Raw genomic sequence first — 24,522 nt, forward strand, 5'->3', positions numbered from 1 at the left:
CCACACCATGCACAGCTAAAGGACAAAGGGTGGGACTCAGCCATGCTGTACATAGGCCTACAAAGCAGATGAGTGACTCTGATGTTGATGGAGGGAGATGGAGGACCTGAACAAAGAGGTAGCCATCATGTTTATGAGGCACTGCCCCGACCCGTCTCTGTGCATTGTGTTTAAGAGCAAGCTTGTTGACAACTGGACAGCAGGAGAGAATCAACAAGTCCAGTCTCAAGCACTCATTCGTCCACCAGTCCGGGCAGACTGTTGCCATGGTGAGTGATGGCACACAGTCAGAAGGCATGTGATCTGCGTTAGCCATGCTGCACACATGCAAACAGACATGCAGCGTCTTCAGGGGAGTGACGAGACTACCTCAGTGCCCAAGAGAGTGGATAGGATGGCTGATTATGCTGAGTCAAGTCCTGAGCACCCTGTCTGCTCCCAAATGAGTTCCTGTCACTCACAGGCCACAAGGTAAACCTCATCCATAGTAGCAGAGAAGGAGGGCCACAGGGCGAACGCCATGTGGGACATATGTCACCAGCATACCCACTCCCACCATTGCTCAATGCAAAATGAACCTCCTCTGTTTCACCTGCCAGCCAGGCCACATGACAGACCAGTGCGGTGCCGTAGCGGTCCCGGTTCTCCCGATGGCCACCCCGCCCCTGCATTCATGTATAACCACCCCCCATGATGTATAGGACAGTCCCTCGCCTGCCTGTTGATGTGCTCTTCAACTCTGCTTTGCAGGAAGATTTTTTTTTCATGAACCTTTATTTAACCAGATAAAGCCTCATTGAGATCAACATATATTTTACAAGAGAATCCTGGCCAAGAATGGCAGCAGCACAGTTCCCTGAAAACAGGACATGGAAGTTGCATGAGACAACAACAACAAGAATAGCAACAAGAACAGCAGCAACAACAACAACAAGAACAGCAACAACAACAAGAACAACAGCATAAGTTGGCAACAGACTAGCTCAAAGTACAAAAATCAGTAACAGAGCACAATACAAGCTACGTTGTGAACGCAAGCTCCAGCATGACTCAATCACTCAGACTCGAGAGCTTGCGTTCTGTGTTTTCCCTGTCGGAAACACAAGGAATTGCACTATCGCTTGCGTCAAGTGACACATTTCGGCATGACACACGCAAGGACGCAACGAGATCTTGCGTGGCCTTGCGAAGCTTGCGCTTATGTAGTTTGCGTCGACTATGAATCCGCCCTTATGGTGACGATGAGTATAGAAAGAGTGTACAGCCTTATTCAGTATTGACATTCTCCTTGATCATACAGCCTGCAGTAAATGCCTCCAATAAAGCTCAAGCCACTAGTCAGGTCAATATCAGTTTAACAGCTTTGAATTAAGCTATTGGCAGCCTCTGCAGCAGTAAGTCACCCAGATCTATGAAGGAGGAAAGGACATAGCAGAGTACCCTCCTCTTTCACTCATTCAAAACCCCGGGGCGTTATGTCTTAAACTGGCATTGATGGAACATGGTGCACATCAATTGGTCTTTCAGATCCAGTCTGTATGGCAGATCCTTTTCTAGCTTTTCCAACATAAATATGGGCCAGTGAATAAACCTACTGCACAGCCTTGATTTCACAAGCCTCACTTTCCAAAGTGTAACTGTGACATGTTCTCTACTGCAGTCAGAAACCAAGAAACTATCAATTCCATCCCGGAATGATTCCTCATATCTAATTGACTTTTTAATTATTTTTCTCAAGTAGCCTAGTATTCCACTCTTTCACTAGGCTGCAATTAAAATATTGGTCTAAATTTAATTAGGGGACCAAACTACAGGCTAAGATCAGGGTTAGGGAAAGCATCTACAGACCATCTAATGTATAAGGAGATCCTCAAAATGACATTTCTCCTGATTCCAATCTAGACCTCTGAACGGGGGGAGGGGGGTCAGTTGACACGAGACTATGAATTATAATTTACTGCAAGGCTAGCAACATACAATTTCAAATGTGTTAATTTGATTAAACCCATCCAGCTAGGTCACTCTTTAGTGAAAGCAATATCTGATGGCCTTAAATGACAATTAAACATCACATTAATCTTGGCGGATTAGAGCCTTTCACAGCCAGGATGGATGTTGCGTTGTCAGGCATGCTAAGACAAAGAGCCTTCTCTCAATTCATCTAGCGCTCTCCCTCTACGCCTCTTCCCACCCTACGTGTGTTGGAGTTCAGTAAACATTGGGAGATTTGACAGTGTTGCTGATGAAGTGCTGGTATTCTCATGCCTATATATCAGTACTGGGTTTTCCCAGTTTAATCCATGTTTTTGTGGGGCAGCATTGCTGCAAACCATCCTGGACAACATGTTGCAATAGAGAGAAACCCGATTGAGGGTTGGAGGTGAGTGTTTGAGTTTCAGGTTATTATAGGTTAGAGAGCTGGTAGGGGGATGTGCTTCTGCAGCTTCAGGGTGAAGCAGTTTTACTGTTTGTGAAGTCAAATCAAATCAAACTTTATTTGTATAGCACATTTCATACAAACTGTAGAGGCAACGCAATGCGCTGTGCAGAAAGCAAAGGGGGGATGGACATGCATCCTACACCAAGTTTTCCAGAGGGAAGCAACAAAAAAAAACAGTACATGCAAGGGGGCCAATACATGTGCTGTAAAATATTTCCTTGACCTTTCTCAACGAGAGGATCAAGCAAGCTCCAGGAAAATGTTTAAATCTATTGGCTAAGAATTTATAGAGCACTAAACATGGCTAAATACTTCATAATAAGAGACATGATTATCAGTAAAGTAGATAGAGTAGGGGAGGTGATGACTTGATAGGGACAGCTGGCGACACATACTGGGATGGAGCTGGACACGATAACGGCAGGGGGCCTCTGCGTGAGACACAGGGACCTTAGCAAGACCTTGACTGGGAAAAGGGGGGAGAGGAGGACTTTCCGGGCCCTAGGTATAGTACAAGAGGGAGAGACAATATGGTGGAGAGAAGAAGACAGGGTAAGCAGCCGTACTGTGTCAGGGGGATCTCTACTGGACACAGGGTGACCTACAGGAGACAGAAGGGCCTCCACAGGATGGTTAGAAGTATGAGGGAGAGGCACTAGGGAGGAGAGAGGCAAACAGGGTTAGTAGCATGCAGAGTCACATAAGGAACACACATTTTAATATAAACAATGCACTATAGGATACACACAACATCAAACCCATGCAGTAGTATCTAGTTCCTCATAAAGGTCCATGCGCATTACTTTACATATACAGTAGCTCTCTCTCTGAACCAATGTTTATCCGCATAATATACTCAAAAGCTTCTTCTTCAAAAATGTCACTCTGTTTGACATTAAAGCTTGATTGTTGGCAGAAGCAGTTAAATTACTGTACCATAAACATCTGTAAACAACTATAAACTAAAGCAGGTGCTATACGAGTCAAGAAGAAGATAAACGCTCATCTCTATGTACAGGTATGCTAAGTACATGCCATCAGATGGCGGAGGGAAAAGAGAAATTGGTGTGAAAAACATTTTTCTCAGCGGCTCAATGAAGCTGAATGATCCCTCTCAAGCACTGCAGGATAAAGTCAAACATCTTAGTAGCAAACATCAATCCTGTTTATCGCATCGGGGCCCCGGGATGTTTCTGCTCTGCTGTGTAACACGTCCCCTCAAAGCCAGGGCCCAGAAAAAGGACAACGCAGGAGCAGTTTCTCTCTCGCTCGGAGCAACACAGCTGCCTCGCACACTCAGCCATGATTGATGTCGGACAATTTACCCAAGTGACTTTCATCCAGAGAATAAATTAGCCAAACATTTAGGGAATTAATGATGATTAGATTTATATTTGTGTCTCTCAAAACTATATCTCCTTGTGCTTAAATGTGACGATGCCGTATACAGTTAGGAAACTAGGCAGACAATTTTGAGACTTAAAAAAACATCAGAAATAATGTGAGTGGGCTTACTTTGGAACCACCTTCTTGTGATAATCTGCTCCAGCCCAGCAATAACACGTCTCTTGTTACACTTAGACAAACCTATTTGACTAATGGTAAATACTATAAGGCTTACTGAGCGGGATCTCAGGGTTCACTCCTAAAGCACTCTTCAATAAAATCCAAAAGATGTTATTCATTCTCAGGCTGTTCAACCTATTATGTATCCTTGTTAATAACGCTATTGTTCTCAAAGCAAACCATTCCCCCAATGTAGCGATATTGAGAGAATGGGGTCATCACAATGGTTGTCAGAGATGATGACATTGTCCATTTGCTGCTCCGACAAGCATAGAGGATGATGCATGGGCCTGGCTGTAAGCTGTTCTGGCACGGTTCACCAACAACATGGCTGCGTGCCCTTGACTGAACTGCTGTGTGTGGAAGTACAGGTGGCTTTAACCAGCTGTGCAAGTACATCATCCCTCCAAAGCCCTTGCCTTGTCAATGTAGCACCTCATTGGGTGGTCTCCCCTGTGCTCCGTCTGTAAGCCCCTGAGCGACAGCAGGATCACTTCACACTCTGTCCCGGCCCTTCTCAACCTCAGGTAGTTCCCCTGGCCTCATCTTACTGTCAGCTCGTGCTGTCGTGGAGGGTATCTGACTCGGTCAGCTCATGTGCTGTCGTGGAGGGTATCTGACTCGGTCAGCTCATGTGCTGTCGTGGAGGGTATCTGACTCGGGTCAGCTCATGTGCTGTCGTGGAGGGTATCTGACTCGTCTACAAGAGATGATGAGAACAGTACTCCTCGTGTGATCAGTGAAACAGCCTACTAAAGGGGCCATCGATGCCAATGAGAAGTGGACAAAATTAAATAAATCTCCCCCACAAAACACATGGCACAAATGAGACAAGACTGCTCTGCTTTTTAATATCTGACCAGGAACTGCAGATGACAACGAGCCATCTTTGGCTACATGTAATTCTGAGACATGTCCTGCAGTGTGTGTGTGTGTGTGTGTGTGTGTGTGTGTGTGTGTGTGTGTGTGTGTGTGTGTGTGTGTGCTGTCTCTTTTAAAGAAAACCAGGCCAGGTCCAGCCTGGCTTATATGTGAGGCTGGCTTGTTTCTGTTCAGGACTGGTAGGACGGAAGCTAGTAATGCCACTAAAATAGCTGTGAAGTGAAATGACATGAAATAATGTCTGATAAATTAAGATAGATCTTGTTGCCTGGACACATGAGTTCCAATGCTTCCAATGCTAATCCAGCACAATAAGAGCGGGATAGCCAGTTAGCTCATGAGCTCAAAACAACTAGCAGCAGCTTCCATAACATTAATGGTAGCGGTCAGTGGCTAAAGCAGTTACACTGATGATAACAAAGTCGTCTCCACCGGGTCTTGAACCACTTCAATGGTAAAAAATAAGTAAATCAGTAAACTTCAGCGCTGTTGGAGTGAGTGGCATGCCCAGGCAAGAATGTACTACACGGTAACACCTTATTGGTTCCATTCCGCAGTCTCAGTGTGTGATATTGGCTGTTTGTGATAATGACTGCTGCTTGTGATACAGTATTGGTTTGTGATACAGTATTGGTTGTTTGTGAGTGTGACATTGGCTGTGTGTGATATTAGCTGTTTGTTCTTTGATGGTATTCCTACTACTGTACTGAGCCTTGTCATATTTCTGTTAATAATCTGTTATAAAAATCCAACCCCTACACCTGTGTCTTGCCACCTCAAAGTCCTTTAGTGAGGCATGTTAGTGGTGGGCTGGGCTGGGCTGGGCTGGGCTGGGCTAGGCTAGGCTGGGCTAGGCTGGGCTGGGCTGGGCTGGGCTGGGCTGGGCTGGGCTGGACTGGACTGGACTGGGCTAGGCTAGGCTAGACTGGGCTGGGCTGGGCTGGGCTGGGCTGGGCTGGGCTGGACTGGACTGGGCTAGGCTGGACTGGACTGGACTGGACTGGGCTGGGCTGGACTGGACTGGACTGGACTGGACTGGACTGGGCTAGGCTAGACTGGGCTGGGCTGGGCTGGGCTGGACTGGACTGGGCTAGGCTGGACTGGACTGGACTGGGCTGGGCTGGGCTGGGCTGGGCTGGGCTAGGCTAGACTGGGCTGGGCTGGGCTAGGATGGGCTGGGCTGGGCTAGGATGGGCTGGGCTGGGCTGGGCTGGGCTGGGCTGGGCTGGGCTGGGTTGGGCTGGGCTGGGCTGGGTTGGGCTGGGCTGGGCTGGGTTGGGCTGGGCTGGGCTGGGCTGGGCTGGGCTGGGGCTGGGCTGGGCTGGGCTGGGCTGGGCTGGGCTGGGCTGGGCTGGGCTGGGCTGAGCTGGGCTGGGCTGGGCTAGGCTAGGCTGGGGGGAAAAGACACATTCAGACCTGTTCATAACACTACTGATAGCCCCTGCAGGAAGACAGTCCATGCCGCTGTGGATGATCGGTCTGGCGACAATGATAGATCGCACTTCCCAGGGCCCTGAAGGACCCCACTGTGCGGCAAGTGACACCCAGCTGTCCTGCTTCATGCCTGTCTCCATGTTGGACCCACAGTCAGCGCCTGAGCAGGATGCAGATCATCTGATGTCACATCCCTCAGAGATCTGGACACACGATGGGCAGTGAAGGATGAAATGGCCTCTGGGATGTGTTTAAAGATGCAGTATGCCAGTGGGCCATGGTTTCCACATCTTTTTTAAGAATAAAGGGCTTGGAAACATGCGCTAGCCTACAGCAGTGTAAAAGTGTAAATGAAAAAGGGCCATACCTGTCTTTTAGTACAGAGGAAGTATCCAGACTTATGGATTTCATCTGAGTTCCCTATCCTGGGCTGAATCTTAAGTGCTCAATTAAAGTTGAGAACTTGCTGAAAGGGGTATGTCCTGAAGTCATTTGGAGTTGAACCAGAGCTCCAGCAGTGGCAGACCTCGCCTACAGTAGACTACACTGTTTGGAGGAAAACGAGCCCTCGGAGGGAGAAAGATGGATTACCTGGGAAGTGAAATTTTACAATAATTGGGCTAGATGTCCCTGAATTCCATTTCAACGAGCAGCCAATCTTTTGGGTGGCATTTCATTATCCCGACAGGAATTGTCACTGTAATGAATTCATCAATGTAGGGAAAGATAAATGACTCAACAAGAAATAGACAGGGGTGGTATCTATTTGATCTGATGTGGGAAATTGTCTTTTTATACACCATTTTATTAGAGAAAAGAAGCAGCTTGGACTGTATGAACATCTTTTTCAATTTACCGTGTTTCAAATATTAATGGCAACATGATCTGACCTATTGGCCAGCCACATCCCATGCAAGAAGAGTCGTCTCATTTAGCGAGATGAGACCTTTGGCCCTATTCTGCCTCTCCATATGCTACACGATGAACAATGAATGTCAAAAAAGCCTGCTCATGCATTTTAAATCCCCAGTCTCCTCTCTCTCTCGAGTCGATACTCTTAATATAAAATGCAAGCCCTCACAAAGGACAGCCAGTATGACAGGAACATGCAACATCCTGGTCTTCCACTGTAGCTTTTAGGACTTCTTAGTCCCTCTGACACACACACTGTGATTTGCATGCGGAAGAGGGACTGATTGTGTCCTTTTGGTTGCAATATGCGTGTCTCTGCTGCTTATACTATAACACTACTGTCTTTCACATCGTGTCTCCATGCTGTTCTTGGCACTAAAGACCAGAATTATTGGACATTAATTCACAGGAATTATTCTAGAGTGCATTTTACAGTCTCTGGTACTGAGAACAATGAGAGCCGTGTTGAGAGCAGTGTTGAGACCTACCCCTGTTCCTCTGTTAGGCTCTGAACATTTGTATTTACATTGTTTAACGTTTATATAATCAGACAGGTCAATTAAAAACCAATTCTGATTTACAACGAGGGCCGGACAATAGGCAAATGGCCTTTTGAGGGACGGGGTGTAGGGAGACAGAGAGACAGGTGGATAAGTCAAGTGTCAAGTGTTGCCAGTAGTTAAGCTTTGCAAGGCGTAGCAGCTTTATATCAAACGCTAACAAGGCCGGCCGGCTGGATCTAGTTCTCTCCCAGTGGCTCGTTATTGTTTGTTCCTCTGATGATGGTTTGTCCATTTATATTATTATTTATCCAGGATCTCCTTACATGTAAATCTAAAGCAGCTGTGAAGGTTTCCTAGCAGGCAGCCACAGCCAGGGCAGAAAGAGGGAGCAAAGAACGAAGCCACGAGGGGAATGTTGTATTGAAGTGGAACTTTATGAAAGTGAAGGACAGCCTTACAGTATGAATTATGTAACAGTAATGCAAAAAAACAGCTCCAGAAAACCGCAGCAGACAGCTGGTGGCAGAGGTGCAGCACTCTTTGCTCTTGAGAAGACGACAGGATTTATTCAGAAAACTATGTACACTACTGCTGCCCTCGAACATTCAGTCCAATATGTATATTGTACCATTGCACACTTATCTAGTCCTTGTTAACATAGTCCAATCTCAGTTTGGCGAGCACATGGGTATTGCATACCTGCAGATGACTCTAAGACTTTCTCTTTTTCTCTTCTTCTGTCACTTTCTTTTTGGTCTCTTTCTTTGGCTGTGCTCCAAATCTCAAACTTCTACTTTGTACTACCAGTACAGCTGCCCCCCTAGAAAGTTCATACTTTGCACGCAGTACACATACAATTGGAACATACCACTTTGTCATAACATTGCGCTTTGAGATTTGCCCGCATGTGTTGCAGTCCATAAAGCAGCATTCGTCCTGGACTGTCTGGACATATGTGATGTAATAATAACATCCACTGCATACAGGATTGTGGGTTAGAATAGCCAGAAAAGTCTTCTGGCTTGCATACTGCAAAATATGCCTGGATGTAGTAGGACATCCTGGTATTGTTGCCATACTGCATGTGACATACTATGTGTTGGGACATACTACATCCTTTTTTGGCATACTATATAGTGTGTAAGTATACGGTTCAGAACGCAGCCTCTCTCTCTGTCCCACCCTCACCCCTCTCCCACCCTCCACCCTCTCTCCCACCCTCCACCCACCCCACCCCACCCCACCCCACCCTGTCAGAGGTTGCCCCCCCCGCCCTCAGATGAGGGCTCTCTTTAGATCAATTACCTGCTGGTTCTTCCTGAGCCTGGGTGATGTAGGGCAAACACGGGGATTCATTATTAGGGCTGTGCGCGTGTGTATGTGTGTGCGTGTGTGTGTGCGTGTGTGTGTGTGTGTGTGTGTGTGTGTGTGTGTGTGTGGGTCCTATGGAGGCCTCGCTGACGACCCTGCACTGGGGGCCCGCGCTTGTTTGTTGACAGCTCCACGCTGAGCCCAAGCGGGCCCCTCGTACGCAACAGTCATCTCATTAATTACTCTCTCATTTCCCCCTCACCATGCGCTCTCTCTCTCTCTCTCTCTCTCTCTGTCTCTCTCTCTCTCTCTCTCTCTCTCTCTCTGCAGTTCCCCTCCTCCATAACCACACCTCTGCCTTCTTCCTGCTCTGGAAGCATGGCTTGTAATGGGATCAGCTACTGTAGCATTTAGGGCACACGGCCTGATTTTCATAGCTTGTTTTAGGGCCGAGGGGGCGGGGGGCGGCGAGGGGATGATGTCTGATTGGCTGTCGCTGAGATGGTAGTGCAGATATCTGTGACTGAACCAGAGCTTTGCGTGCTGAACCCCCCCCTCTTCCCAACCCCCACCCCCCGGCACACCTCACCGTCATTCTGATGCAGGAAGAGGTGTTCGCTGCTTGGGTTTAATTGTTCTCCCTGTGGAGCCCGGTGGAGCTAATTATATTGTTCTGTCAGTGACATTTCAATTGCCCAAAAAGGTCACATTGCTCACATATATTTATTTATTTAGTGTTTTTTTCAATGAGATTTATCATCTCTGTCACCAGGGCTATCGTGTGTCTCAGTTAACAAAACTGGATTGCTACAGTACGTGAGTTGTGTTGTATGCTTATTTGTTAATGTTTGCTAAATGTCATTTGAGCCAAGGTTTTAGTGAATTCCATTCCGTTATATTTTTTCTCAACAACACAGTCACAGGAAAGAGTATGAGGAATGTTTGTGTGCACAATTAGACAACACAAGCGCACACGCACACACACACACACACACACACACACACACACACACACACACACACACACACACACACACACACACGTTGGAAAGAGCCTGTCTTCTCTAGCCACCCTCTCATCCCCAGCACTCCTGTTGCAAGTGTCACATGAAGGCTAACACGCCCTCTCTAAACTGGCTAGGGAGACACATGGCCAGTTCTCAGGGTCCACTCATTGTTGTCGTCGCCATACTTGGCAAGGCAGCTTCCTGCCTGTTTGAAAGTCTTCATTCAGTCTCTTCATGGAACAGGGCCAGCATGCTGCCCCCCCCCCCCCCAGAGCGCCGCCTACCCCCCCCCACACACACTCCCACTTCTCGTTCTGCAGCAATCATCCTTGCTCCAAATACACGTGTAGAGAAGTGGCCAATAGATCTGAATGTAACTTTATAACCAGGGACTCAGGGAGACATTAACTGTGCAGTTACAAATCAAAGGGACAAACGGTGGGACTGGGCCGGCCGAGCTGGCTGGCTGACTGAATTACTGTTGAATGGCTGCCCGGGTGGCTGGCCGACTGATTGACTGACTGACTGACTGACTGACTGACTGACTGACTGGCTGACTGACTGACTGATTGACTGACTGACTGACTGACTGACTGACTGACTGACTGACTGGCTGACTGACTGGCTGACTGACTGACTGGCTGACTGACTGACTGACTGACTGACTGACTGACTGACTGACTGACTGACTGACTGATTGACTGACTGACTGACTGACTGACTGACTGACTGACTGACTGACTGACTGACTGACTGGCTGGTTGACTGGTTGACTAGGTGTCTGGCTGGCTGAATGACTGGCTGGCTGGCTGACTGTTTATCTGACTGGCTCCACATCTGTGTTTTGAACTGCAGTCTTTTCAAGAGCTATACTGTGTGTACAAAGCATAGTACAAGAGGGAAAAAAATAAATCAGTCTAGGCTCTGAGAGTGAGCAGCCTGGGGCTGTGTTTTCACAGTCAGCTGGACCATCACCATTAAAGGCACAATCCCTCATTTCAACCGGCAGGCCCTGCCACTTTGTCTCGGTAAGTGGGGCCGGGATGGAGAAGTGTACACATTTAAAACATAATAGTTGGACCTTGTGCTGCACAAAGCATGTTGTTTGTTAGTACAGTGCGATCAGTACAGGATTTATAAACAGCACAGGCCCAATTATTGCCAGATTGCTTTTAACTTCTGGAAGGGACTTGGATCTACTAATAGGGAGGGCAAGTCAAAGCGTGCGCCCCTAGAGGATTTGTTCCTATAGGAGAGGAGCCTTCTTTTAAATTTTCGAAATTGCTCCATTCCTCCAGTCAGTCAATGGAATTTAAGAAAAATATTTTCATAATTCGGATTGTGATTGAAAATCAACTATGATCACCAGAATCAATAAAGTTTGTCTCCAAGTATTTGCCGTTTAAGGCATTCTACTAACTTTTCGGTGTCGACCAAGATATAATTTTTCAAAAGACGTGTCTATGAGAAATCCCACTCATTCTCTCGGCATTAGGAACGCTACCACTAGGGGGCGATGAGATTACTTTCCCTTCCTATTGAACTAGAATTTACTAAGTATAATTTTCTTACTCTAATAGGTAGTGCTAAGTTTTAAGTCGTCAGTTGTGTCATTGTGAAGCTGCTTTGATAGTCAATTCCATTTAGATAGGCATTTTCTGTGGTGTTTCCATAACAACAGGACAGGTCGCGGGGCGCTTGGCACGCGCTTGGGGCTGCCTAGGCAACAAAATGACGAGTTGGGAATCCTCGTCCCGTTCCGTAACGTCCCATTTCACAAAACGTTTACATCCGGCCTACCTGGCCTGAAGGACGCGACCTACGTAGACCACGTAGGCAGCAACCTAGGTAGGATGCAACCCTTGAATTGGGACAGACCCATGGATCACACCAGAGAAGACTGCCACACCCGCAGCCCTGTCAGATGTGAACTCTTTCTCCAGCACTCCCAGAGCTGTGAGGTGAGGTGGTGTTACTGGCCTGCTTATTTCATCAAAACGGAAATACTCTCTTTTCTCTATTCCACAGTTTTCCCTGCACTCTTTTGAATTTCATACTGTTTCTGTCATGTATACAATCAAGCTCACCATTACTGTTGTGTATCGCCCACCAGGTTCCCTTGGTGAGTTCCTGGAGGAGCTTGATACACTAGTTTCGCACGTCCCTGATGATGGGTTCACACTCATCCTCCTCGGCGACTTCAACATCCAGAGTGAGAAATTGGAACCTCTTCTCTCTTTCCTCTCCTCCTTTGATCTTCACCTCTCTTCTTCTCCTCCGACTCACAAAGTCGGCAACCAGCTGGATCTCATCTTCCCTAGACAATGTTCCACCACTAACCTCTCACTGTCACTCTCCTCCATCTCTCTGAACACTATTTCATGTCCTTCTCTCTCTCCCTCCCCTCTTCCCCCGTAAATCCTCCTACCCACATGGTTACTCCCCGTAGCCACCTCCGCTCGCTCTCCCCTACTGACCTTTCCTCTGCCGTTACCGCCACCCTCCCCGCCCCTGAATCCTTCTCTCTCCTACCCTCTGATACTACCACTGATCTTCTCCTCTCTACTCTTTCTTCTTCTCTGTCCCCTCACCTCCAGGCCAACACGTCCAACTCCACCTGCTCCATGGCTGTCGGACTCAGTGCGTACTGATAGACAGAGCCTGAGAATAGCTGAGCATAAATGGAGGAAAGGCAGACTCCCAGAGGACCTTCTTAATTTCCAATCTCTTCTATCCACATTCTCCTCCTCCTTATCTGTTGCTAAACCTGATTTCTTCCGCTCGAAAATTCTAACCTCTGCTTCCTAAAAAACTCTTGGAAACCTTCTCTTCACTACTCCAGATCCCACTTCCTACTCCCAACTCTTCCCTTCTCCCTGGCGATTTCGCCAACTTTACGAAGTTAACGATATCAGATCCTCTTTCCCCCCTCCCCCGGTCAACGCTCCATGCACCAACCTCACCTCCCCACCCCCACCCTCTCTTCCCTCTCCGCTCCCCCCTCCTCTCCACGTCCCACCTTATCCCACTTTTCTCCCCTCTCTGACTAGGTCCTCAACCTTGTAACATCTGCAGATTCACACTCTACAACATCAGGAGGATTCACCCTTTCCTCACTGTTGAAACCGCGCAGGTGCTCATCCAGGCCCTGGTCATCTCCCACCTGGACTACTGCAACTCCCTCCTTACTGGGGCCCCAGCGTCAGCCATTAAACCCCTCGAACTTGTCCAGAAAGCTGCTGCTACCGGGTGATCAGCCACCCCAAGTTCTCTCACACAACTTCCCTTCTCCGTTCCCTACACCGACTCCCTGTAGCGGCTTGCATCCAGTTTAAAACTCTGGCACTAGCCTACAGGGCAATGAAAGGAACAGATCAAACCCTATACCCCATCCAGACCACTACGCTCTGCTACCTCAGGGCGACTGGTTGCCCCGTCACTCTGAGGCCCCTGTGGTTGATCGACATGGTCACGGCTCTTCTCTGTCCTGACCCCACGGTCACGGCTCTTCTCTGTCCTGGCCCCACGGTCACGGCTCTTCTCTGTCCTGGCCCCACGGTCACGGCTCTTCTCTGTCCTGGCCCCACGGTCACGGCTCTTCTCCTCCTGGCCCCGCAGTGGTGGAACGAACGGCCCACTGACGTCAGGACAGCAGAGTCGCTGCTCTTCGTTGCACGCTCAAAACTAATCTCATCAAGAAGTACTACCACGGTCCTCCCTCTTAAGCACCTATTGTATTTTAGATTGCTATTCTTGCACTTTGCCTTCAGCACTAGATTATGCTCTTAGTCACTTGTTTTAGAAAAGAGATGCACTTGTGAGTTCTGGCAAGTAGTAGTACATTGGCTTTTCCTACATTAAATGCAATTATTGCTAGTCGCTTTGGATAAAAGTGTCTGCTAAATGACTGTAATGTAATGTACCTATAATACCTACCAAACCATTATTCATTATATATGAACCATTCTACTATTCCACTATTCTACTGTCTAAGATAGACAACCCATTCTGCAAAGTACTTGCTCAGTGTTAAATTAAAAAAGGAACACACAACAGCCTATGGGTGAAAATATTAAAACAATTTTGCTACATGCAGAGAAAGAGAGAAGAGAAGAGGGAGATATGAGAGAGAGAGGGAGAGATATGAGTGCCCCTTTTCTATATTGGAGTAATAAATATCTGGCCTACTGTCTCTACAGTATAACTATTCTATGCACACCTCTCTGATGCAGCAATGCCAAGTCTTCATATATCAAAGCCAAAAGAGGCCATGGAAACAACACCTGAGGGTAGGGCGAGGATGTCAGCTAGCCTCACGAAAACGTCCTGATCTCGCAAGATCACATTCTGTTTCTCTGTGCAGATCAGTCTGGACCATGGATGTACAGTATTAAAAGAATTGGATATTGCATTGTAAAATGGCCGCCCATTCATTCCAATGAAAGTTGCGAACCCAGAGCATGAAACATTTTGAACATGCTGCCTGTAGGCCACTGCACACGCGCAGTTGTGTTTTCTCGGCTCTGTGACCCACAGCACAGTAGGGTTTTTCTTGAGCCCACCTCTCCCTTTTCCCCATAGACCAGCGCGGCGCTGCTAGAGACATACATGGGGAAAGAAAGGTGTTAACTCCAACTCTTGGTGACTTTCCCAAAAAATTGACCCAGTGATTTAAACGTTGATAATTAAGAGATTTTTTTTACTTTGAGTGACACCCAGAAAAAAAATATTTCAAAAAATCATGTTTTTGAAAGATTTTTCAAGGTGCCCACCCACATCCATTGTATGACCAAAACAGTGGTAGAGCAATTATCAGACTTTCTCAAAAGTGCTAGTTTTGTCAACGTTTTGATCTGAACCATTGTATATGATCATAAGTAACCTTAAAACAGGGCTAAACATGCATTTTCCCTTTACTACTCCTTTAACTGAAGAAATCTGAAGCCGATCCTTCAATGGTATGAAAACAGACTGGCGTTGCCGTGTCTAGTAAAAAGCTGAATATATTGTTTAATTTTATACCACCAATAAATATCATATTGTAAATAATAATGAAATGTCACATGAAAACTACTTTCACTGCTACAGTATATCTCAGTCACCATTTATCAACTTACACAAGCTAATGTGTGATACCTAGCTATTTTCCCATTAATAATTCAGCTCATGATGTGCATCAACTCCCCAGACAAGCAATTTAGAATATACTGACAGCAGAAAGTCAACCGTGTTTCAAATGAGTGCCCCATGTGTAAAAAGCAGACAATAAAAGGTCATGTAATTAATCCACTGTGGAGTTATAAATGATGACTAAAGTTACCATGCTTCCCCCAGACTAAAGCTACAGACTAAAGCAATGCAGAGTGCAACTTGCAGAGGGGCAGGAGAATGTGAGTCTTATGACTCACCCAGCCTAGATCCAGAGCTATGGAACCACAGCACCCCCTAGCATTAGCATCACATTGTATTCTTCAGCAGAAATGCACTGACAGGATCTCCTGTTCAAAATAATATATTTTGTGTTTGTGCCCCTCTATGGATTCTGATGTGCATGTACATTTTAGAAGGCAGTTGAGCACACATCATCAAATACTGTTTATAGAAGTCAAAAGACATGTTCTATATATAGTGTAACTAACCACCAAAAGCTATGCCAACAAATGAATGGTCAAACACCATCATGTAATATAACCCAGATCCATACAGACCAACCGCAATAGGATTTCCCATGTGTATCATGGCCCGCACGATGATCCCATCTATCTATAGGAACACCTTCATCACCAGACCAACAGGAAGTTGGCCGAGTCGTGCAGCATACGGCCTCCAGGGGAGGAGACATAACAAATGACCGGCACATCTGAGAGTAGAGCTAAGGAGCTATAAGGAACATTCAAAGGCAGACAACCTCGCTTGTCACACTAAAGCCACTTCTCGTGCAACAATTTAAACACATTGATAGGTTAGCCACGGGTTCAGTGAGCATTACGACCCACATTAGGAGACGGAAATAAAAAAGGAAAATCCATTAAAAGTTTAGGTTGGGTTGGGGAAAAGAGCGAGACATGGTAGCACACACTTACTCAGAGTGTCACAGGTCTTCTGTTGTGACAGCTTGAATAAATGTGTGCTACTGTAGTTGGATTGTCTCCCTAGCCCCAAACTTTTCTTTCTTTTTTACTCCAGCATGAGAAGACAGCTAGTCATATTCAGTGCAGTTTGACAACTCTAGCCATGTCAACCTACTGTATCAAATTTAAAATATGGTTACAAAAAACTATTTGTAAGTCCATGACGGCAGCCTGAGGAATTACACTTGAGGAATTAAGTGAGGCTACAGACACAACAGAATATTTTTTACTTTATTCCTTGAATACAGCTTCACATACAAACACCTAGTACAGTCTAATTTCGAGACAGTAGCTTTAGCGAATGCCTAAATGTCCATCAGACGAACATGATGTCATCCTTTCCCATAGTGCATCTCTGTGTCTCTGCGTGGTATGGTAAACGTTGCTGCAGGTTATCTGAGGGGAGCCTGACACCATCTGTTGGCTCACCTATTGTCAGGTGACAGGGCCAACCTCTGAGCCTCAATTTCCACTAGGTGGGAGGCGGCTTGAACCTTCACAGCGTGGAGAGGCATGCAGGAGGCATCCTAGAGAGCAGTAGAATGGCTGCATATTTGATATTGCTTTTTTTTTTTTTATTAATAAACTGAATTTCTGGTATATTTAAGGCAAGTTTGAGAACGGAGTACAGAAACTCATAACACAGTGCAGCAACCATTTGAATGTGCTGCAAGCATCAGGCTAAGGTCTCTATAGTAGCCAATGGCCAGTGGATGTATTTTAGTGGAGAATAGAAGCAGCTTATGTAACTGGCATGGTTCTACTCCCAGGTGCCCCAGGGGTTGAAAGCTGTGGCCCTGTGCAGGGTGATTCATGGTCTAGCCACTCAGAGACATGCTCAGTCCCTGTCCAATTACTATTCTAAAACACACCGGGGGAATCCTTTGCAACACTGCTCACAAGTGACTTCCTGCCTCCTCTTCCACCTCCTCCACCCTCCAGCCCCTCCCTGCCCCTGCTGCTCTAACACACCTGTAGGTGCTGGAGAGAAGAGGCAGCTGCCTCGCCTCACACTGATGTGATGGTTGAGCTGCCCCTGCGGAGGAGGGAGGGAGGGCAGGTTGTTTCTGACAACTAGCTCAAAAAATGAGCCAAGCTTGATCTCTCATCTCTCCCTCGTAAGCCTCCAGAACGGCTTCTTCTTCTCCTCTTCAATTATATCTTCTCTCTCTTTGGAGAAGAAGGGGGTGAAGTGAATGTTTCAAGGGTTAGATTCGGGGTCATCTGAAATCCATCCTTTTGCTAACAGTTTGAAGCAACACAGAAAGTGACCGATTGATTTAACGTTCATAAGAGGTTTTGATATATAATTTAACTGTGACGGATAATGGAAGCTTACAGATATTTAAAAATAAACTGAAGTAGCAATAGAAGTGAAGTCTACATTTCTGCCAGTGTTTTATTATAGTGACGTCATTTATCATGCTGCCCCCACCACCTTGAGAGAGCTTGATACTGTCCATCATTCAGCACTTTGCTTTGTTACTGGTGATCATTTCAGAACACATCATTGTATTTTCTATCAGGCGGTGGGCTGGCCATCCCTGGCCGCTACAGTAGGCAAGGACTGGTTGGTTCTCGAGGTCCCTTGAGTCAACACTGAATTAAGAAAGACTGCCTTCAGTTAAAGTGCTCCCAGGGCATGAATGAGTCCCAGGAATCTTTCAGAATGGAGGCCTTAGTCACCTTGGGCACTTTTAAAACTAAGCTAGGGGACTATAAAGTCGAGACTTGTGTGTGTTTTAAATAATGTTGCCTTCTGTATGTTCTTGTTTGTTTGTATATGTTGTTGGCTTTTGTAATTGTTGTTGTTTTTCTGCCTGTGATGCTGTGTAACCAGGGTCTCAATGGCTTCCCCTGGATAAATAAAGCTGGAACAAATGTATAAAAAGGACGATGTGGGAGTCCATTGCTTTCACCGCTACTCTTCTTATGCAATGGAGATCGGCGGGTTGATTTTGGTGTCCTTCTTTATTGCAGGAAATGCAGGTCAACATTCAACGGAGGGAGGGAGTGAGTGATAACCCGACAAACGCTATACTAGGTGCGCTGCCTTACATCCACGCACAAAAAGAAGCATTAATTCAAGTATTAGTTCATTATTTCCTAGTCTCTATTATGCTTACAGTATAGCATTGTTAAAACACACTGTCAAAAGTGAATCATGATTAATTTAAATGCTTTTTTTTTTTAAATTGATATTGACTCAGATGCTCAATGACTCCGATTTAACCACTTATTAAACCATATCCTCCAGAGTGTAGTCTAAGAGCTGAGACTGTGTACCCAGTACCTAGCTGTGTATTAGATGAGCCTTGACATTATTAAAAAAGTCTTATCTGGTAGTAAATGTACAATTTGCTTTTATTCAGTTGGATTACAAGGACACCCATTTAGGAAACCGGATCTGCATCAACTAAGTCATTACAAGTTCACACCAAAAGGTGGTGAGTCATACTCATGTAAAGTCTCTATGCGAGATGTGTCGGCCTTAAATCCTTCTACTGTAGCTCTGGAATAATACACTTGGTTCAGCTAGGCCCAAGCCAACCCTGGCACTGTACATGTCTGAGCCCAGATTGGCTTAGAATAGCAGGTCCAACAATAGATGAATAGACCCTCACTTTAATGCCTGCTCAAAATGACATCTTAAAAATGAATTTGATGCCAATTGTTTGTTGTTGTTGCCATTACCAATGTCAAAGAGCCACATAATTCTATCCGAGTCCCCCCCGAAAAAACCCTACGCTACCTACATTCACTCCCAGTGATTCAGTGTGGAGTGAATACGTTACAGTTTGCAATGTATCCCTCTTGTTATTCTTCACAGGTCATCCTGACCCTCTGGTCATCATTAAGCCATGTTGTGATGTTCAAGGTGTGATCATTTAAGTTTGCCATAGTTCCATTAAGGTTGTACACGTGCCCTTGCTCTAACATTGAGCAGACCTCTCTCTCCCTGTTCAGCAGGTGTTCAGCTCTCGCTGTTCCACCAACACCTTGAAATATGTTGATTTAATAAAGCAGAGAATTGACTGAAGCACATTAAAGAACTAGCATTTCTGTTCATGGGACATTACCATACCTGCTGAAAAAGATATTTAAAAATAAATAAATACAAAATAGTTTATTCTGAGGAATATTTAGGTTTTTGATGTAGCAGTATTTCAAGTGTTGTTTCCAACCAACCTCTGCTACACATGGGAAGTGATTAAGTGAAGATACTGCCAATCTTAGCCATGAATTCAAAGCACACTAAAGGGCATTTTGTATCAATTCCCTCAAAGTAGAACATTTCCATCTCATTACAGATTGCAACCATCAATCTTCATTAGGGGCTGGGAGCTCAGCTGCTCGTCCATCTTGTATTTGCCAATATATTTCAGAATCTTCCGAGGAAGTGTGACTTCCCATGCCCAGGGTGATGCATAATAAAAATGTGAATGCATATTGTGCTGTGACATGATTTCAAAGGCCCATACCGGTCTAAATATGATTTGATCTCCTTAAACTAGTCACCCAATGTATATAACATTACCTCAATCCATTTTCCGAAGCAAAGCTCACATGATATTTGCAATTTCACGTTTTATTTACATTTCAAAAGTTGAACGTGATCGCTTTAAAACATAATTGTAATGTTCTGGGGTTTTTGAATCTGAGGTTTCCATTGAATCGGAGGTTTTTAGGAGCCTAGATTCCGAGGACATTATAGCCCAGTTTGCATCAAGAAAGTCAAGAAAGAGGTGAGTTTAACCTTAATTAAAAACCAATCACAAACATCACTGTTGTCCACCCCCTCCAACCCCTGCCTAGGACTTGACATCTGGCCAAATTGATTGATTGGCCACAGACAGTTTGTCACGCATGGAGCAGATAGAAGATGATAGACAGACAGACAGACAGACAGACAGACAGACAGACAGACAGACAGACAGACAGACAGACAGACAGACAGACAGACAGACAGACGGATAGACAGATAGACAGATAGACAGATGGATAGATAGATAGATAGATAGATAGATAGATAGATAGATACAGTAGATAGATAGAAAGATAGAAAGATAGATAGATAGATAGATAGATAGATAGATAGATAGATAGATAGATAGATAGATAGATAGATAGATAGATAGATAGATAGATAGATAGATAGATAGATAGATAGAATGAACATCCATCCATCCATAGTGGCAGTTGGGATTTGAATTTGTCACTATGCATTTTTGACCCTAGTTTGAAGGCTGCCACGTGTGCTGTGTGATTTAAAGTTGTTTGAGAACTTTCTTTTGTAGAACCTAAGAAGTTTTATTAGAAGGCCAAGAATAGGCCAGCTTCTCACTTGGCAGATAGGGTACTGTAGCTCAACGAGAACATGGCCTTCCATTGTTGTCTAGGGTTATGAGTGTACGCCCTGATGCAGAATAAACATGCTAATCACTACTCAGGCATAGTACTGTGTGGATCGCAGACACATTCTTGTTAAGATATTTTTAATTTAAATACTGTATGATGTTTCAAATAATTAGGGTCCGGACAGAGACTGATGTATTTGTTATTTGTCTCCTCCTTGTCCTCCTTCTTCTTCTTCCTCTGCAGAATTGTTTTGCAGCTGTAATTAAAATAACAATTCTGGAGAGCAGAATTATGCGAGGCCTGAATAAAATTTTGACCATTAGAACATTTTCCAACAGACAAGGTTTTCTATCCCTATAATTAAAAAAGAGCACAAAGAGAAAGGAAACCTTTTTTTTTCCTTTTTCCATTTGAAGTTTTTAAATGGCAAATAAAAACATTACAATATGAGTTCACTGAAAGGATGTGTCTTCAACAAGCCTTCTCTCAAAAACATGTACACATTGGAGTAACAAAAGCTATACATTGTTTATCATTATGTAGTCACAGTAGTATATGTATATACACATACATTACTGTGAAAAGGCCTTATAATAATGTTTATTTGTACTGACTATAATGTTATATAGTGGTTCAAATAAACACTTGTTTAAATAGCTTTAAACAACTTTCTTAGGGTGCCTAAGACTTTTGCACAGTACTGTATATACAGGTATATACATTATACTGTACATGCAGTATACAGATAGTGTACATAACAGTTGCAGAGAGAACCCTTTTCAAGTCACATGGAACCATAGTGGGTTTGCAACAGAACCTTACGGACCTGAATAGGGTTCTATCTATCTATAAACTTTATTCCTGTCTTATTACAAGTTACAAGGCCCTCTCTTATTACAAATGGTTCTATATAGCCCTGTTTTTGAGAGTACCTGGTATTTAAACGGGGACAGGGACAGGATGGTCCAGAGCAGAGGAGCACCTGAAATCACGCTAATCTCTGACGCGGCAGGTTTTTGATGGCCCTGTAAAAAGTGAACATCATTGCTTAAGGCAAGGTGACAGGGATAATCATCCACCATAATTCATGTTTAATATCTAAATCCCTGAGGTGAGGAAGGGTGGCCGGAGGCAGGTGGGTGTCCTTGTTTCGAACCCCCTCCAAACCTTATCAATTCTCAGGCGGGCAAGAGGAGAAAGCAGTCAGCCCACACACACCAAATGAGGAAGAGGCATTTGTCCTATGTGGCATCATTGTATTTGATAAATGAAGTATTTCCAAGATAGAACCTGTTAGAATAGGATTGCATGCACCTTTGGGCACCCCGTCATGTCTCTTAAACAGTGGGTATATGTCTCCCATTTGCAGCTGGCCACAGTATGTAAAATGTATAACCGATCATTATAGGGTCTATGAAATGTCACAGTAGGAATAATATTACTGGGTATGTGCATGAATCACATAAACAATGCCATTCTCTGTGGACTAAGCAACCAGTGGGGTGGAAAGGAAAGCTTCAACATTAAAGTTTTTTCTTAATATCCGGGGAAGCACCAACATGTTTTATGCAACTGGGCAATATGAGCATTCGTCATGCATAATTCCTTGCATAACGATTTTTCAGAAATGCTTTAGTCAATCATTGGTCCTAATATATCTATTTGTATGAAGCAGACATACTCCTTCTGGAGACCTATGTTATACAGATAAGCAAAGTGAATAAGGTCACATTACTCTGGGCTAGAAAAAGTGCTGACAAATGTTGATTAAACTGTACCAACTCCCAACACATTTATGCACACTAATAATTTCAGTTTATAGCCTTAAAATGTGTACAGCTTTAACAGCCATAGACATAAAGAGTGCACAAGGCTTGTGAATCCGCCAATAACTTATGTATCTTTTCACCTTGACATTTTGTTAACCTCGTTTTATATTGATTGAAATTACTTCCCTTGTCAGTTTTCTCCTGACTGTCATTCCGGAGCTGAGCACCTTCAGTAGACGTTAATGGCAACATTTTTCCCTCTTTGACATCAGTCAAACGATTTTGGTTGCACCCTCATTATATAGTCCAATTCATTTGAGCTGTCATGAGACAAATGTGACAAATGTCCCAAAACATCAAGCTTTTAATGTCATCAAGTTCTCATTAGCATCGTGCTTTATGCTTCAAATTCTGTCACCTATAGTTCGGTATAGACATAGATAATACAGCCCTGTGTCATTTGGCACAATATTCATTAACTATGCAAGGTGCACAGTCTGGTAGGTGAATGTACTGTGCAGTATGACTGAGCTCATAATACTTGGGGTGAGATCCCAAACAACAATCTAATTATATGAGTATCCAGGAGGGATCAAGGTATTTCTCTGTGGGGCTCCGCGGGCTTGATTGTACATTATGTGCATAACTGTGGCCTCCATTAACAAGTTGTTGAGTCAGCAAACAAGGATAGCCTCTGAGTCCCTCTGCCTTTTTCCAATGCTGAGTGAAAGGAGATAAAGAGAAAATGGAGAAATTACCACTGTGAATGTCAGCGTGAATACATTTTGTCATGACTCATGAAATTCATGTAGACCTGTTTAGTTTTAATTTGAGATAATTCTACAGTTTCTTTACTTTCATTGAGTATAAAATTATAAATAGAATTGCTTTACAACTCGATGAATCACACTGTAGCCTATGGCTCAATATTATACTAAAGTAAATGTAATCCTCAATTATTTCATAGATTAAACACATCCACCTCAGGCCGCCCATCACCAGAAGTTTAACTTCATTAATCTCATTAATCCTTTAGTTTAAGCATTAGATTGTTTATCTGCACTGTCCTCATCTGTCCTGCACTGTTAATCCTAACTACCAGCTAACTGTAAATACAGGGTTTGAGGTCCTGCAGTGTACAGTAAGGCTAAGTGTGAAACCTGATATATTATCCAGGCAGGTCTCGGCTGGGGGAGGGTGGTCGCTATGACAGAAAGGGTTTCAAAACGGCATGATAAGATATGATGATCATAGTTGGCACCGCCATATGGATAAATGTTTGTTTTACCCTGTTATATATTCTCATAAGGGCATTTGAAGGTCAATATTTATCTTTCTAATGAAGATCCCCTATGCTACAGAATTAGAAATATGGCCTATGTTAGAAGTAAAAGGGCAACTCGTTAATCTAGGCTTGCCAGCAGAGCTAGCCATATTGAAGAAGGGAAATGTCTTTCACAGGCCTGCAAATATGGCATGGCCTAGGGCAGGGGTGCTGCTGCACACACTCCCTAATCTGAGAGTGTTTTGATAACTCAAGGTCATGTACAGTAGAAGTCAGACTTTTGTGATATAGAAATATAGATATATAGAAAACTATGCTCGAATTTGCTTTCTTTTGAAGAGTGCTACAGTAGATAGTATAGTATAGAATAGTAAACAAGCAGAACCCAACATTTTGAAAACCTTCCGTAAGCCGAATTGATGTAGCTTAAATTGTCTGTGTGTGTGTGTGTGTGTGTGTGTGCAGCCAAATATCGCGAGGAAAATGTAGAATAGATAAGTAGAGGCACTTTAGCCATGCTTGAAAGTAGAATACACATGTCATGTCAAAACGTGAAATAGCAGCAGAAATCAGAGTTTTGTGGTTGGTTGTTCACCTTGGAACATGTGATAGAAGAGGGGTATACATTTGCAAGCGCTTTTGAAGGTGGGTTGGGTGGGTCAAACAACTTTAGTGAGACAACACAGAGTGCAAAACTAGCTGGCGAAACTAGCAAACAAGAACGTTTTACAAGCAACTAGCAAACAACACTACTAGCTGGCGAACTAGCTCACATTCTTACTGTTATTATTATTACAGTAGCTAGCGTTAGCTACTGTTCTTATAGCTACTGTTCGCATTAGCTATCTAGCATTAGGGGAATCGCTCAATGCTCGCTGCCCGAGCGCCTCCACGCATGCGTGGTATGTGGACAACTGGCACAT

The sequence above is a fragment of the Borostomias antarcticus genome (assembly GCF_949987555.1).
Source record: "Borostomias antarcticus genome assembly, chromosome: 25".
Taxonomy (NCBI): Eukaryota; Metazoa; Chordata; class Actinopteri; order Stomiiformes; family Stomiidae; genus Borostomias; species Borostomias antarcticus.